This window comes from Rhipicephalus microplus, chromosome 6 (genome assembly GCF_043290135.1).
Source record: "Rhipicephalus microplus isolate Deutch F79 chromosome 6, USDA_Rmic, whole genome shotgun sequence".
Classification (NCBI taxonomy): domain Eukaryota; kingdom Metazoa; phylum Arthropoda; class Arachnida; order Ixodida; family Ixodidae; genus Rhipicephalus; species Rhipicephalus microplus.
The window spans coordinates 78,098,758-78,112,847 of record NC_134705.1 but is presented as its reverse complement, the minus strand read 5'-3'; the positions used below and the strand labels follow the sequence as shown (position 1 = coordinate 78,112,847).

Here is a 14,090-nt window from a genome sequence, read left to right as displayed (position 1 = left end):
TCCCGTGACTGCTGACTGCTTTCGCTAGCGCAAGGCCGGCGTGCCCTCGCCTTTGGTGATGGTGAACGCGACACGCTAAGTAACAAGACGCTGTGTTCTGCGGCTGACAAAGCTATATTTTAATGCTGATGGCTCGGTGCAGTGGTATTAGAGGATTGCAGAATGTGAGTTTTTTAACTAATATAGTATTGAAGTCATAAACAGTTGTCTCATAATTGCCTCTGCGAAGTTTCTTGCGTATATTGCAAGTGCATAATAAAACACTTTGCTTCCTCAATATTACTTTTTTGCCTTGTTTTCTCTCCAGCATGTAATTAACGAGGCACAAGGCATAATAAAGTGGCGTATGAATACCAGCACGTGAAAGGTCAGCAATTAACAAAATTTTCAATTTCGCGCCATGTAGGGCAAGTGCGCGACGTCTCGCTACCACTTCTAGTTGGGACGTCATATTTCATTTTGTTTGATTGCTGTTAGTTTTACCCTTTTCAAATGAATGGCGATGGTGGTAAAGAGCCACCGAAAAAAGGATTCATTGGCTTGTATGGAAATTTTGCTACCAGTTCACATATACCTTGCAAAGTGTTAGATTCTATAGCATCCTTGCATAGCACGTTGTTTTGGCAGCTACCAAGGCAAGTGCTTGGCGTAAAATTTTATCCTACATTGTGGGCCGGACACCACCTCCAGGACGTTCAGGAACGATGAAACGCCCCTCAGAACTACGCGCACAGCACAAATAAGTTTGCAACACTATAATTGAGAGAATGCACAGAGAAGTGCGGAACACCAAAATAAACGAGGAGGTGTGTCGTCGCAGACGAATTTTATGTGCGTGCCTTTACATGCACTGCAGCGTCTGCTCTGAGCAATAATAGTTTGGGGATAGGGCGCTAACATAACAGTTATCCGTATTAGTAGAATACTGTCATGTTTTTGCCTATTGCACCAACATAGTAATAATGAAAAAAATATTTGTATTTTCTAAAATATAACGATCGCATCGCTTGAAAATACTTGATTTTCCGCTATTTTTGTTTGTTTTTTTCACACAGTTGCGCTTCAATCCCAGCACTCGTAACTGCCGATGCTGATGCCATCGGCAATAGCTCCTGAACTACTTTTCGCCAGAGGCTTCGCGACCTATTCAATATACCTTGTGGGGTTAGCTATCTCCAAGGACACCATAATAATATTTGCTGGGATTTGACGTACTGCAACGATGGTATGATTATGGGAGACTTCAATGTTGGGGGCTCTTAAATTTTCGACCTTGCAGGTTTTTTAACGTGGCCTTAATTTAAGTATATGGGCCTCAATAATTTTCGCCTCCAACAAAATCGTTGCCGCCATGGCCAGGAGTAGAACCCGCAGCCTGCGGGTGATTACTGGAGTACCAAACCCCTATATCACCCTTGTGAGTCTACACAGACGTCAGTAGACGGCTCTTATTGCATATTGGGATGACGCGGGATCGACGAGCACACAAAGCAACTCGAACACATACGCTTTATTGATCAAAAACTCCAAGGTATTCTTCGTCTTTGCCCTCGGCCACGGACACTCGCGCTGCTTCTTTGTCACCGCCACTAGCACATACGCGTGGAATTATTCCCCCCTTAAAAAAGACATCGTTCCGATGTTAAACGTTCCAGAAGCAAGACAAAACCAAAAATGCACAGTTAGTCATTGAAAGTAAGGCTTCATCCGAAGCACGAGGCCAATTTTTCGTGAATGTCTGCGGCAGTTCGAACACTGAACGCCGTCCGGAACAACCTCGTAGTTGACGTCACTCATGCGTAGCAGAGCCTTAGGGGGGGGGGGGGGGGGTGCGAGGCACCTTTGCAACAGCTTTTCAGAGAGTCCACGCTGACTAATAGGTGTCCAGACCCAAATTTTGTCACCCACGTTGTATATGACGAGTCTGTGCCAGAGGTTGTAGTGTTTGGCATCGTCGTCTTGTTGTTCGGTGATTCGCAACCTGGCAAGTTGTCTGGCTTCTTCTGCTCGCTGGGTAAACCGTTTGGCGTCCGTCTGATTGCTGTCATTTTCATGAGGGAGCATCGCGTCTAACGTTGTTGTAACTTCGCGTCCGTAAAGGAAACTGACGGGTGTCTTCCGAGTGGTTCCCTGACGAACCGTGTTGTACGCGAACGGGACGTAGGGCGAAATGACGTCCCAGTTCTTGGGCTCTACATCTACGTACATGCTTATCATGTCAGCCAGGATCTTGTTGAGGCGTTCAGTGAGCCCGTTGATCTGGGGATGATACGCCGTTGTCATTGTGTGAGCTGTACCACTTAGTCGGAAAATGGTGTCCAAAAGCTCGGCCATGAACGCAGTACCTCCGTCACTGATTACTAATGCGGGAGAAACATGTCTTAAGACGATGGATTCGATGAAAAATTGTGTCACTTTAGCTGCCGTTGCCCTAGGCAGAGCGCCTGTCTCCACGTATTGGGTCAGGTAATCCGTGGCAACGATGATATACTTGTTTCCAGTGGCAAAATTTGGGAAGGGGCCCAGAAAATCCATGTCAATTTGTGCGAACGGTGTCGCCGGCACTCGGACAGGCTGCAGGAGGCCAGCTGGTTTGATGGATGGTGGCTTGCGACGCTGGCAATCTAGATATGCCTGCACGTAAGTTTTGACAACTTCGGCAAGTCTTGGCCAGTAATAGTTATGCCTTATCCTCGCCAATGTTCTTGCGTAACGCTAGTGACCAGTGGTAGGTTCGTCGTGGCAGGCTTGCAGTACCTCATGGCGAAGCGAAGAAAGAACGATGAGCAAGTAGCTACTGCCAGCGGGTGAAAAGTTCCTTTTATAAAGAACGTCATTTTGCAAGCAGTAGGACGGCAGCCTTCTCGCAAATAACTTCGGCACGCTATTCGTGCGTCCTTGCAGGTAATTTATGGGTGGTAGCAGTTCAGCATCGTCACGCTGCTGTTGAGAAAAGGCGGCAGTGTCCACAATTCCCAGAAAGACCATGTCATCATCGTCGTTGTCTGGGGATGCCGTCTCAACAGGAAACCGAGAAAGACAGTCGGCATCGGTGCGTCGTTTTCCCGACTTGTAGGCAACAGTGAAGTGAAATTCTTGGAGCCGAAGACTCCATCGTGCAAGACGACCAGACCGATCTTTCAAGTTGACTAACCAACAGAGAGAGTGGAGACCGCTGATAACGGTGATTAGGCGGTCGTAAAAATAAGGACGAAACTTCAGGACTGCCCACACTATTGCAAGACATTCTTTCTCCGTCGTAGCGTAGTTAGATTCCGCTCGGGACAGCGTCCTGATGGCGTAGGCTATCACCCTTTCATTGTTGTCTTTCGAATGTACGAGCACTGCTTCAAGACCCACATTACTAGCGTCTGTATGTAGTATCGTTGGCACGTTTTTATCTAAGTGGGCGAGCGCGGGAGGTGTTTGCATGCGCTGACGAAGCTCTTAAAATACCTGCTACTGGTCTTCGCTCAATGTGAAAGAGATATCTTCCCTAAGAAGCTCGGTCAATGGCCATGCGATTAACGTCAAATTGGCAATAAACCGCCGGTAATATGCACAGAGTCCCAAAAAACGTCGCACTGATTTCTTGTCTGCAGGCGTCGGGAAATTCTTCACCGCGCAAATTTTATCTGAGTCGGGTCGGTTTCTTTGGCTGCTGAGGACGTGACGAAAGAATTGATGTTCGTGGAAACCGAAGTGGCACTTTTCGGGTTTTAGAGTAAGACCGGCCAGGCGTATCGCTTCAAAAACTGCTTCAATCCTTCGTAAGTGTTCCTCGAAAGTTGTCGAAAAGACAATTACGTCGTCGAGGTACAGCAAGCAGGTTTGCCACTTAAGCCCCGACAAAACCGTGCCCATCAGACGCTGGAATGGTGCTGGTTCTGAACACAAACAGAAAGAAAGTACCTGAAATTCATAAAGTCCACCGGGCGTAATAAAGGCGGTCTTCTCCCGATTTCCCTCATCCACTTCAGTTCCAATAGCTGCTTTTTAAGTCCATGGACTAAAGGTAGCTTGTGTTTCGTAGTCTATCCAATAAATCATCGATACGCGGCAGAGGGTAGACGTTCATCTTTGTGATCTTATTGAGCCTCCGGTATTCGACGCAGAAACGCAAGCTGCTGTCCTTCTTTTTCACAACTACTACAGGTGATGCCAAAGGACAGTTAGATGACCGAATAAAACCGCCTTCCAGCATCGTTTTCACCTGTTATTGAATTGTCTCACGCTCTTTTAGGGCGACGCAATAAGGATTTTGTCGGATGGGTCTCGCGGCGGAATACGTGATGATGCGGTGTTTCGTCAGTGCCGTTTGACCAACTCTTGATGTGGATGAGAAGTAGCCGTGGAACTTGATCAGCGTAAGACGGTGGTCTCGCTCAATGGGAGATAACGTTCAACTAACGTCAACAGGTGGCGGTGTAATGATGGTAGTCGCTGCTGCTTCCTCCACTAAATGACAATCTTCTGTTTGAGTGAATTCGTCGAAATAGGCAATAGCCATGCCTTTAACTATGTGTCGGCATTCTCTGCTGAAATTTGTCAACAAGAGTTCAGCGCATCCGCCTATAACAGTGATGACAGCCCTGGCCACAGAAAGGCCGCTGTTGAATGCGATATCCTTGATGTTTCTGTGATACCAGTACCATTTTGTAAGAAGTCGCAGTGCACGGATACAAAGAAGCAACTTCGGGGTGGCAGTATGACGTCGTCATCGGCAATACGGAAGCGAGATGGCAGGAAATAAACCAAGCTGCCGAAGTTCCTTCATAAAAATCTGCCGGATGACTTCCTGCAGAGGCCTATCGTTGTCGCAGAGGCTCGCCACAGCCGTAACTGGACTACTCGAACGAAAGTTGACCGGGTTCTGCTGGCGGTACTGTTGCTGTAGGGCCCGTTCAATAGCTGTGGCTTCTTTCGTGAACTCAGCTACTGTGGTTGGTGAATTTCTCACAAGCCGAGCAAACAGTTGTTCCTTCACGCCTCGCATTAGATACCGCCACTTCCTGTCTTCCGGCATCTCGGGATCTGCCCTGCTGAAAATACGGGTCATGTCCTCGGCAAAAATAGCAACGCTTTCATTTCTTTTTTGAATTTGAGCATCCAAGAGACGTCACACATGGTCCTTTCTGTCGAGACTAGCAAAGGTGTCAACCAGCTGATTGCGGAAGTCGTCCCACGTAGCCAAGCTCCTTTCCCTGTTGATGTACCATGTCTGGGCGTTGTCTTTCAGGTAGAAATAATCATGCGTGAGCGTGTCTTCTTGTGTGGCCCACTGGTTGTACTTCGCACAGCATTCGAACTGGTCCAGCCAGTCATGGGCATCTTCATAAGTCTCACCAAAAACAATCAGGAATCACAGGATTCTGGAGTTTCATGTGCAATGAAACCGCAGTGGCCATGGTGGCTGAAGGAGGCAAGCGATTGCTGGTAGTTTCTCGCAGCGGGCTGAGCTCGGGAGCCAGGCCTAGTAGACGGCGACTGAAACGTTCGACTGATGTGTCGACGCGTTGTAGCGATTCTGAGTTCGTATGTCGGGTCCTCGAAGGGTGCCAAGCATGAAGACTACCCAGCACCTCCACCAGTGTGATGACGCGCGATCGATATGACAAAGCACCTCGAACAAATGTGCTTTATTGATCAAAGACTGCAACGTCTTCTTTATCTCTGCCCTCGGCCAAGGACGCTCACGCTGTTTCGTTGTCGCCGCCGCTGGCACATGCGCGTGGGAATATGATTGGACAATATGCGTCTGAGAGCATATCGAGATGCCTGCACCCGCTTTGCGAGCCCTCCGCTCCGCGTTTTTGTCGTTCATAGCGAAGCGCACAGACCGACGACAGCCGAGCGAAGGAGAGCATGCGTTGGAGCGAGCGCCGGGGCGTCGGATCGAGGATCTGATATCCCTACTAGTACACCTCCAGTACACTAGCATCGGTGCAACAAGCGCCGTAGCACTATCTTGTGTGCGCAGCGAGTACGAGCGGTGGCTACGAAGGCACGACCGTGGGCCAGCCCACATCATAAAAAGTTTCGCCCACCAAAAAGCGATACGTAACGCTAAAGTGTCCGTAACAAATACGTGTTGCAGCTGCAGGAGCCGCTGCAACACGTGTGAAATGAAGTTCCCTGATTAACGCACGTCTGCGTGTTAATTCGTAGTATTTCTGAACGTGAAATTTCCTTTTCATTTTAGATTGCTCACTCATTGTTAAGTCAAGTCAGTTGAAATACATAGCAGTACCCAGAAATTCACTCATTTTTCTAAACGACTTTGTTCTTCTTGCTTCAGTTGCAATACTGGATGCACCATCTGTGTAAACTTTTCATGCAATTTATTTGCTTTTAAAAAGTTAGGCAGCTTCGCAGTAGTGCCCTTACAAAAATGTTTATAGAGATGTAGTTGAGGCTAAGTTGACTTTTCTCCATAGAATGTACCGTGTTTGAATTAAGCGTCTATTTAGTTGTCCTATTGAGTTACACAAAAATTACGGCCACCGTGTTTTTATTGAATATCATTTTTGCGAATCAATTGAGCGTCTTTTGAGTGAGTCAAAAGGTATTATTGACCAGCTATTGACCGAGTGTCAAGTGAATTAATTTAGGGGAGTGTATATTTACTTTTCTCCATAGGACTAACTGCTTTTAAATTAGGCGTCTATTGAATTTTTTTTGGGTTTCACAAGGATATTGGCCACCGTCTTTCTATTCAATAGCAATTTTAGCGGATGAATTGAGCGCCCTTTTAGGGAGTCAAAAGAAAATAATGGCCAGCTAGTGACTTTCTGTAGCGAGTGTCATTCGAAACATATTTATGGGAGTGTATCCTCAACCCTCATTTTGTCCAGTCGAAATCATCCTTATGCAAGTGTGTTATGCAATTGTCAAATATTCACGCTAAAGTTTCTTGAAAATTTGTCACTTGAATTTTGTTTCAGAAGTGGTACCAAATTGACTGCTATCAGTTCATTCTTTAAGTGGTTGCTAGCAAAAAAGTAGGGGTGATCATTGAAAACTCGCCCGAGCGACAATATCTTATCGCGTGCGTTATTTCAATTATAAGCACGTTCAGTCCCTCAAACAAGGTATGAACTGGGTGATAATTATGAATTAGGACACGAGTACACAATTCACATGAATAATACCGCACACGCACGTACACGGTGATGCACGGTGTTGTATAAATTGTTCAATCCAAGAAGCAAAACACAGATCTGTTAGCATATATGTTTATTTTTACCAAAATAACAATAGAGACGACTAGGATCGTTTAGTTGGTGGAGCGCCTGTTTCCGAATAACTAGGGTTAGGCCTACCTGTAAGAAATGCAAAAAAGAGAGAAGGCCTTGTTATAAATACAAAGTATCTAGAATAGGACGGCTCAATATTGTAAACCCGAATAATTACGCAGCTGAATATTCTAAAAACATCCTACGCCCAATACTTTTTCGGTTTTCGTATCTTACGAATAAAACGTATGAAACCAATGAAAAATTACAAACTTACCTTCCAAATCATCAACTGAGGCACGTGGTTTGCAGATCCAGCAAACACAGTGAATGTTGATGACAAATCAAGGTGACGGCGTCTATTTCTGTAGTTTGCAGAAAGGAAGCAGCGCTGGAGTATTGCACGTAGGCGAGGCGTCGATTTTTTTCACAGGAAGGTTGTGATTTTGGGTCTGATGAACAGCCGTGCCACCGGTATAGCGTAACTTGTCCATGTACCGTAACAATTGCATCACTCGCAGTGGAGTAGCTTCTTCATTTTTGAGCAGATAGTCTGCGTAAATCAGGGCACTCACTTACCCCGAAATCAGGACAAGAAAAATCAAGTGACAAGCACGAGCCACACGTATGACTTCGGTAAGCGATTGTGAAGAAAGTAGTGCGGCATCGAGGGATACACAACAAGCGCAAAGCGGCTATCTCAAACTTATTCTTCACACGGGTGTAACTGGCAGCTAATACTGAGGAGATTGTTTGAGAACTAAGCTTCAAGTTTTTATAACGCAATGATAAACATTCTACAGTTTATTCTTTTCGCGTTCTACTGTCTTGATCGCAACAGCAAAAGGGCTCAGGCGCCTTTTCACCCGTTCAGTGCCGTGGTTCTGCACGTGCAACTATCACCGCTCTATACTTGATAAAAGAAAAAAAAAACCGGGCAGACCAGCGAGATTTCGAACAATGGAATGCACATTCCACAGCCCACTAATCTCCCCCACGCGAGCCAGCAGCAGAGGAAAACGGGCCCGACCTTTGAAAGACGCGGCTAAACTGCAATCTCTTAGTGTAGAACTGCTACCACGATACGTTTTCTCCGCATGTTCACCATACATCTGACAACGGCAGCATACTTTTATTGAATAAATGATTATATAATAATAAAATAATACAATCATAATAATTAAAAAGGCCCTGTCTCTCAATGCACACAGTCTGCATCGCTATAAACAATGAATGAACGATATTTTTGCTAATCCCACCAGTCAAAATTTTTTCGCGTCAATGAAGAATATGCATGCACTGCACTTGACTGCTGCACGCTGTTGTGTGAGATAAATATCCATGTACGCAATTCAGAAACACGTGCGTCGGACAGCTAGTACCTGTAAGCATTTCATTGCGTACAGTTTTATGTAATACATTGCTGTTTCCCGTAGTGGTGCAACTGTATGCAGATGCCGGGCCCATAATTACGAATGCATCTTGCAGAAATATACCCGCAATAAAACTGCAGAACACGCACACACGCACACACACATACGCGCGTTTTGTGCGTTGGGCCCCTGATGTTGATGTAGCTAGGTGTCAACATCCATCATCTGCTATCCTTCATTGAGAGTGATCAATACTAGGTCAAATAAACGTGTACTGACTGCGGTTCGGAACGTTTCTTAACGCATGTGAAATGAATATGTAGTGACTATTGTTCAGTTGAACATATTTGACGCATGTCAATTAAAACAATAATGACTGTGCTTCAATTGAACTTCTGTTAACGCATGTCAATTAAACATGTAAAGAGTGAGAGTGTATTGACTCTGTCTTACCTCATGTTAATTAAATTTTCATTGAGTGCACTCATCAGAAGATGCCGTTTAATTGATCAACTATAGAGTCAAAAAGGCATCGGTGCGTGGTCAATTGAAACTCAAAGTCCATTTTTGTAAGGGTGGCCCCAAACCTTAAACAACTTTTGCTCTTTCTTTCTTCTCTATCTGTTCTACTTTTCCTTTCCTTGTGATTTTCTCTCCTGTACATTCTTACTGATTTTTTCCAGGCACGTAGTGAGAAACATTTTTTGGAGGGAACAGAAGGAAAACCACCTTCAGAAAGAGGGCACCCCCTTAAAATGGTTATTTTTTTTTGCCCTCTATGGTATGGATGGATGGATAGATGAATTTTATGAGGTCCTGCGTAACACCCGTTTAGCACGTAGTGGGCCACTGCCCCGTCGGAGCAGAAACACAGAGTCTCGGTTCTGCGTCGCGGGCCCGTTGGGCTGCTCGTTTGCACGGCGTGAAGACTTCGCCACAGCGCAGCGCCGGGCACCAATAGCGAAAAAAATAAAAACTTCGGGAGAGAAGAGGGGGCACGAACCTGGTACGCTACGTCCTGTATACGCCCAAGCTGACTTCTAGTTTTCTTCATATTTCCTGCCTTTCTCTCGGATATGTGATCGCGTTCACGTATCTGAAAAAACGGTTTAAAACAGTAAAGCAACAACCGGGTCTCACACAATGTATATCGCGCAATTGGCGGGTTTTCAAAGACTGCCACTCACTACCAAAGCGTCTGGCGTAATTCTTCATTGCCATCACTCGTCAGGCACCACATGCGGAATGTATACAGTTCTTTACAAGTGTGTATCAGATACCACGTTTCTCCCAAGAATGACCGGTAGCAGCATAGTAAACGCTTCCTTACCACACAAAAATTATCATGATTTACACCATTGTAGGTCTCATGCAAATGAGACAGGAGTAGTTGCCCCAAGACTATTTCAAAAAGGGCACTAGAAAGGCTGCTTCTTCAGCTTTTCCTGTGACTGCGCTGCGTGTTCGACGCCTGGCGGGACACATTTATAAAGCGCTTCTGTATCTCAGTAGTGAAATGCTTCTACAATTACACCGCAATGCTGTGCCACATACCAGTGTCTTGTTGCGTTCTTGCGGGGAATCAACTGAAGTGCTTTCATGTGGCAAAAGATGATTTATTTGTGTTAATTCAAAGACAAGTGCAACACTGGTCAACAACGCAGTGTGGGCGACGAAGTGTTCCCCCTATGCACAGAACGACTAATTCGACAACCAACGTGGAAACGGCATAGCGCGTACGACACTGGCATCATGATGCCGGCATCGTGTTCGACGACTTGATCACGTAAGCAGTATTGTATGCCTCAGCAAACTAAACTGATTGTGAGTTATAGTAGATGCCGCACCCTCTTTATCACCACCACCACCACCACCACCACCACCACCACCATCATCATCATCATCATCATTATTATTATGATTATTATTATTATTATTATTATCACTTCACTTCAGGCGCTCATATTCATCTTAGACAAACGAATGACCCGTTTTGGTAGATGTGTGTTGGATTTTATAGCCCGCTTCACGACAGGTTTGCTACTCGTTGAATCTCGTGTGCCCAACATGTCGCGCTCTTTGAAAGGTGAGTTTCGTAATTAGCAATGAGTCGCGATACGTGGCCGCCATGCTGAATCGATCTTCAAGACCAAGACGTCGCGAAAACGAGTAGTGTAGTGTTTTAACGCTAAATCCACGGATTGCTTGCCGAATCCTTTGTAGACGTTCTCAATGTGTGAACAAGGATGTGCTTGTCTGAGAAGTTAAATGTTTTAACATGAAATGTGCGAATTGCTTGCCGATTCCTTTGTTCACGTACTCCAACGAAGGTGTGCGTGTCTGCATGAGAAAAGACTGCCAACATTCCATGGCGTTTTGTAGTAACTCGTTCGTGATTATTGATAACCAAGCAAATGCGTGCTTACTGAAAGATTTTAACTTCGATGGTGATTTAGACGGCTCGGTGCGTTCGCTTGGACGAGCCACTGCAGCGTTGCGGGGTGCGTTGAACGCTGCATTTCCATTTTTAACTGGCAGCATCGAGGATATTTCAGAGTCGCCATCGACACAGGTAAGTGTTTCAGAAACGCGTAGTGTTTTTCAGTTATCGCGAGCACGGGCATTTGTCGAACCATCGATAGGTTGGTGAAGCAGCGTGCTTTTCAATTTGCGCAACGCTGCCCCGTGGTACGAATCAGACTATAGTGTTGGCCGCACGGCGTTGACTTCTATATAGTCTGAAACGTTTCGTGAACTTTCTCGTAACTGTTGTGGTACTGATAAATACCGATGCCGTGTTGTAGTCCCGCAGGTGTGCGGACTTTGACGTGACAGCGTCATTTAGGCCGGCTGCGTTGCGCACACGTTGGCTTTGTACTTGTCGCACTATGCGTACCCTGGTGTGCCATTTTATTAGGGCATTTTGTGAATGATGCGCCAGCTTGAGATCAATTCTAATATTTGTTTTTTCATTGGTAAATTTGCAGACAATATGACTGACTGATTCATTGTGAAAGCATTCGGTCGTGGTCAGGAGTCCGTCTACAGCTGCATTCCATGTTGCGTGTGCCCCACGCCAGTTTAAGAATGAAAACTGAACCCGTGGCAAAGAGGCAAACTTGATCCTGTAACACACATTTTGGCAAGATCACCTATTTGCAAGTTATCATTTGTTGTGCAACGATTTCCAGCAGTTTGCCTGTGCAAGTGAAGCCGGGGAGGGATTTCCACGCTTCTTTCAGACGCTCGTGAACACATTGCTAAGCGAAACCATTTAATGCCTTTTGCACGCGTCCGCCCGTACGTGCCGGGGAGTGCCAACGGATGCTGGTCTATGTCGGTCGCGCTTCGCGTCGGACTCAACAGCGCTCGCGCTTTTCTTGCGCAGGGCCTCTGTGCCCAGCGTGCCCACTCATGCAAGAAGGAAGACGCGCGCGTCGCGTTCCGTTCTTAACCGATCCCAACCCAATGGGCACAGAACAGATCCTTCCTTATTTGAAACCTCGAACTCGAGCGGGTGTATTTTCATTGTGCTTGAAGGTTTTAGAACTATTCTTTGAAAGTCGCTGGATTTCTGGAGTAGTATAGTTCACAGTTTTTGACATCGTCTTTCTGGAGAGGATCAGTGAGTACCTAGCAGTGCTCCAAATTTTGAAGGATATGGTGACATGTTGAACTAGCATGAATAAAATCTAAAAAAGACCACCATCAACACTAGATTATTTATATATCAGTATAGTTTGCTGTGAGGTGAATGTTGCAGAAACTCTGTTTCACTGCATGGCATTTCTTATCGCTATTTGTATTCTTCACCGCTCGACACTTCTAAATTGCAGTGAAGCATATCTTAGTCTTGGAAATAATGCTGTTGTAAAGAATTGTTACATTGGATACCACTTGATGCCGTTAATCTTGAAATATCTCTTCACGGGGCCTCAAAAATCCTATAGTATCCTTGAAAATTCAGGCTGATAAGCAACACACGTGCAAGTGAGACCCCTGCCCGGCATTAAAAAATATATTGCCTTTCTTCTGGCTATGAAAGACACTTCATAGCCCAAAATCGACTTATACTATAAAGCCAGTAAAGCCAAAAATTAACTTACACTATGGAATTTGCAGTATCATATCTTCAGGAAGCACAGGATATTGTGTCCACTGCATAGCGCTTATAAAGAGACCAGCTTTTCGTCCAGTGTCACGTCGCATGCAGGCCCAACACAATGCTAGCAGTGGTCAGAACGGTGTTAAAATAAATAAACAATGTTCCATAGCCCTCCCTGTCAGACAGCATGTGCATTCTGATTTGCAGCGAATGACATTCAAAACAAATGCCATAACGATCTTGCACTCAGGGTCTTCACGGCTACGTGAAATGACATTCGCAATAAATGTCAATGTTTATCGGCAGGCTGCTATGTTACTAAAAAGTTACAAATCATGAATTAAGTGTCACTGGAGCCAAGACTTTGAAAAGCAAACTTATTCAAATGTTGGCTTCAGCAACACACCAAGAACTTTTCGTTGCTTGTACCGTGTCCAACATGTAGAGTGTTTCAGCAGATATGTTTGAAGTCCTTTTAAAAACAGAAATGACTAGATCCATTAGGCAACATATGCAAGACTGTGTTTACTGCTGAGGCAGTCATGTGTTAAAATAACTACAGGTTGTGATTCGATGGCCAAATATAAAAATTGGACCAGGGTTTATGGACAAGAAAGCTAAAGCAGGAATCCTACCTCTAGGATGAAAGTGTGTGTTATCCGAGAAGCACACAACAAATTTTGTACATGCCAAAAACTTATGCACTCTAATGAGGGATGACAGCATTTTCACTGAAAATTGAAAATCATGTGAGAAATACCACAACTACCAAATTCTTATTGCAGAGTATTTACTATTTACAGTCATGTAAAAATTAAGCTAGTGTCCATTCTAGGCTGTGCCATGGCTAACTGAAGCACATGGTATGTTTTCGAATAGCTCTCGGCCACAGCACAAAGTGAATATACGTGTACCTAATATTTAATGTAGTAATAAATATGAGGGAGCTGCTTATTTTTGGTTATTAGCTAATTATTTTTGTAAACAACTATTGTAACAAACACCTGTGTACATTTAAAAAAACCTAGTCTGTTTTAGCACTATGCAATGATAGTGCTAAATCAGCAGCGATGGCGTAATGATTAGAGCATCCGCCTTGCATGCAAAAGGGCTGTGGTTCAAATCCCAGTGCCGCGCAGTTCACAACCGGATAAAAAAATCCGCATGGTGATGAAACTGCATTACGAGGCCTGGGGTGCGGCCTCACTGGTAACCACCGCCGGGAACGCACTCCCTCACCAGAGAAGGATTGGCCACCCTGGTGCAGTATCTGGCCGCTACCTCCCACATGCAAACGTCAAATAACTCACGGCCCTCAGTCCCCAGCAGCTGCAAAGCAACTGACCACGGCGGCGGTCAGATCTGCAACGCAGCAGA

At 45.3% G+C, this 14,090-nt stretch overlaps 1 protein-coding gene and 1 long non-coding RNA gene across 6 annotated transcripts in view; one reads left to right on the top strand and one right to left on the bottom strand.

Moving 5' to 3' along the window:
* The window catches only part of LOC119167581 (actinia tenebrosa protease inhibitors), a 139,442-nt gene that overhangs the window by 85,611 nt on the left and 39,741 nt on the right, over positions 1-14,090 (top strand). The gene's annotated exons all lie outside the window — the stretch shown is intronic.
* On the bottom strand, positions 7,223-12,826 carry LOC142765324 (uncharacterized). The gene is made up of 4 exons (XR_012884186.1): positions 12,715-12,826; positions 9,612-9,704; positions 7,513-7,788; positions 7,223-7,322 (listed from the first exon to the last, which is right to left on the bottom strand). It is a non-coding gene; the product is annotated as an uncharacterized LOC142765324 (long non-coding RNA).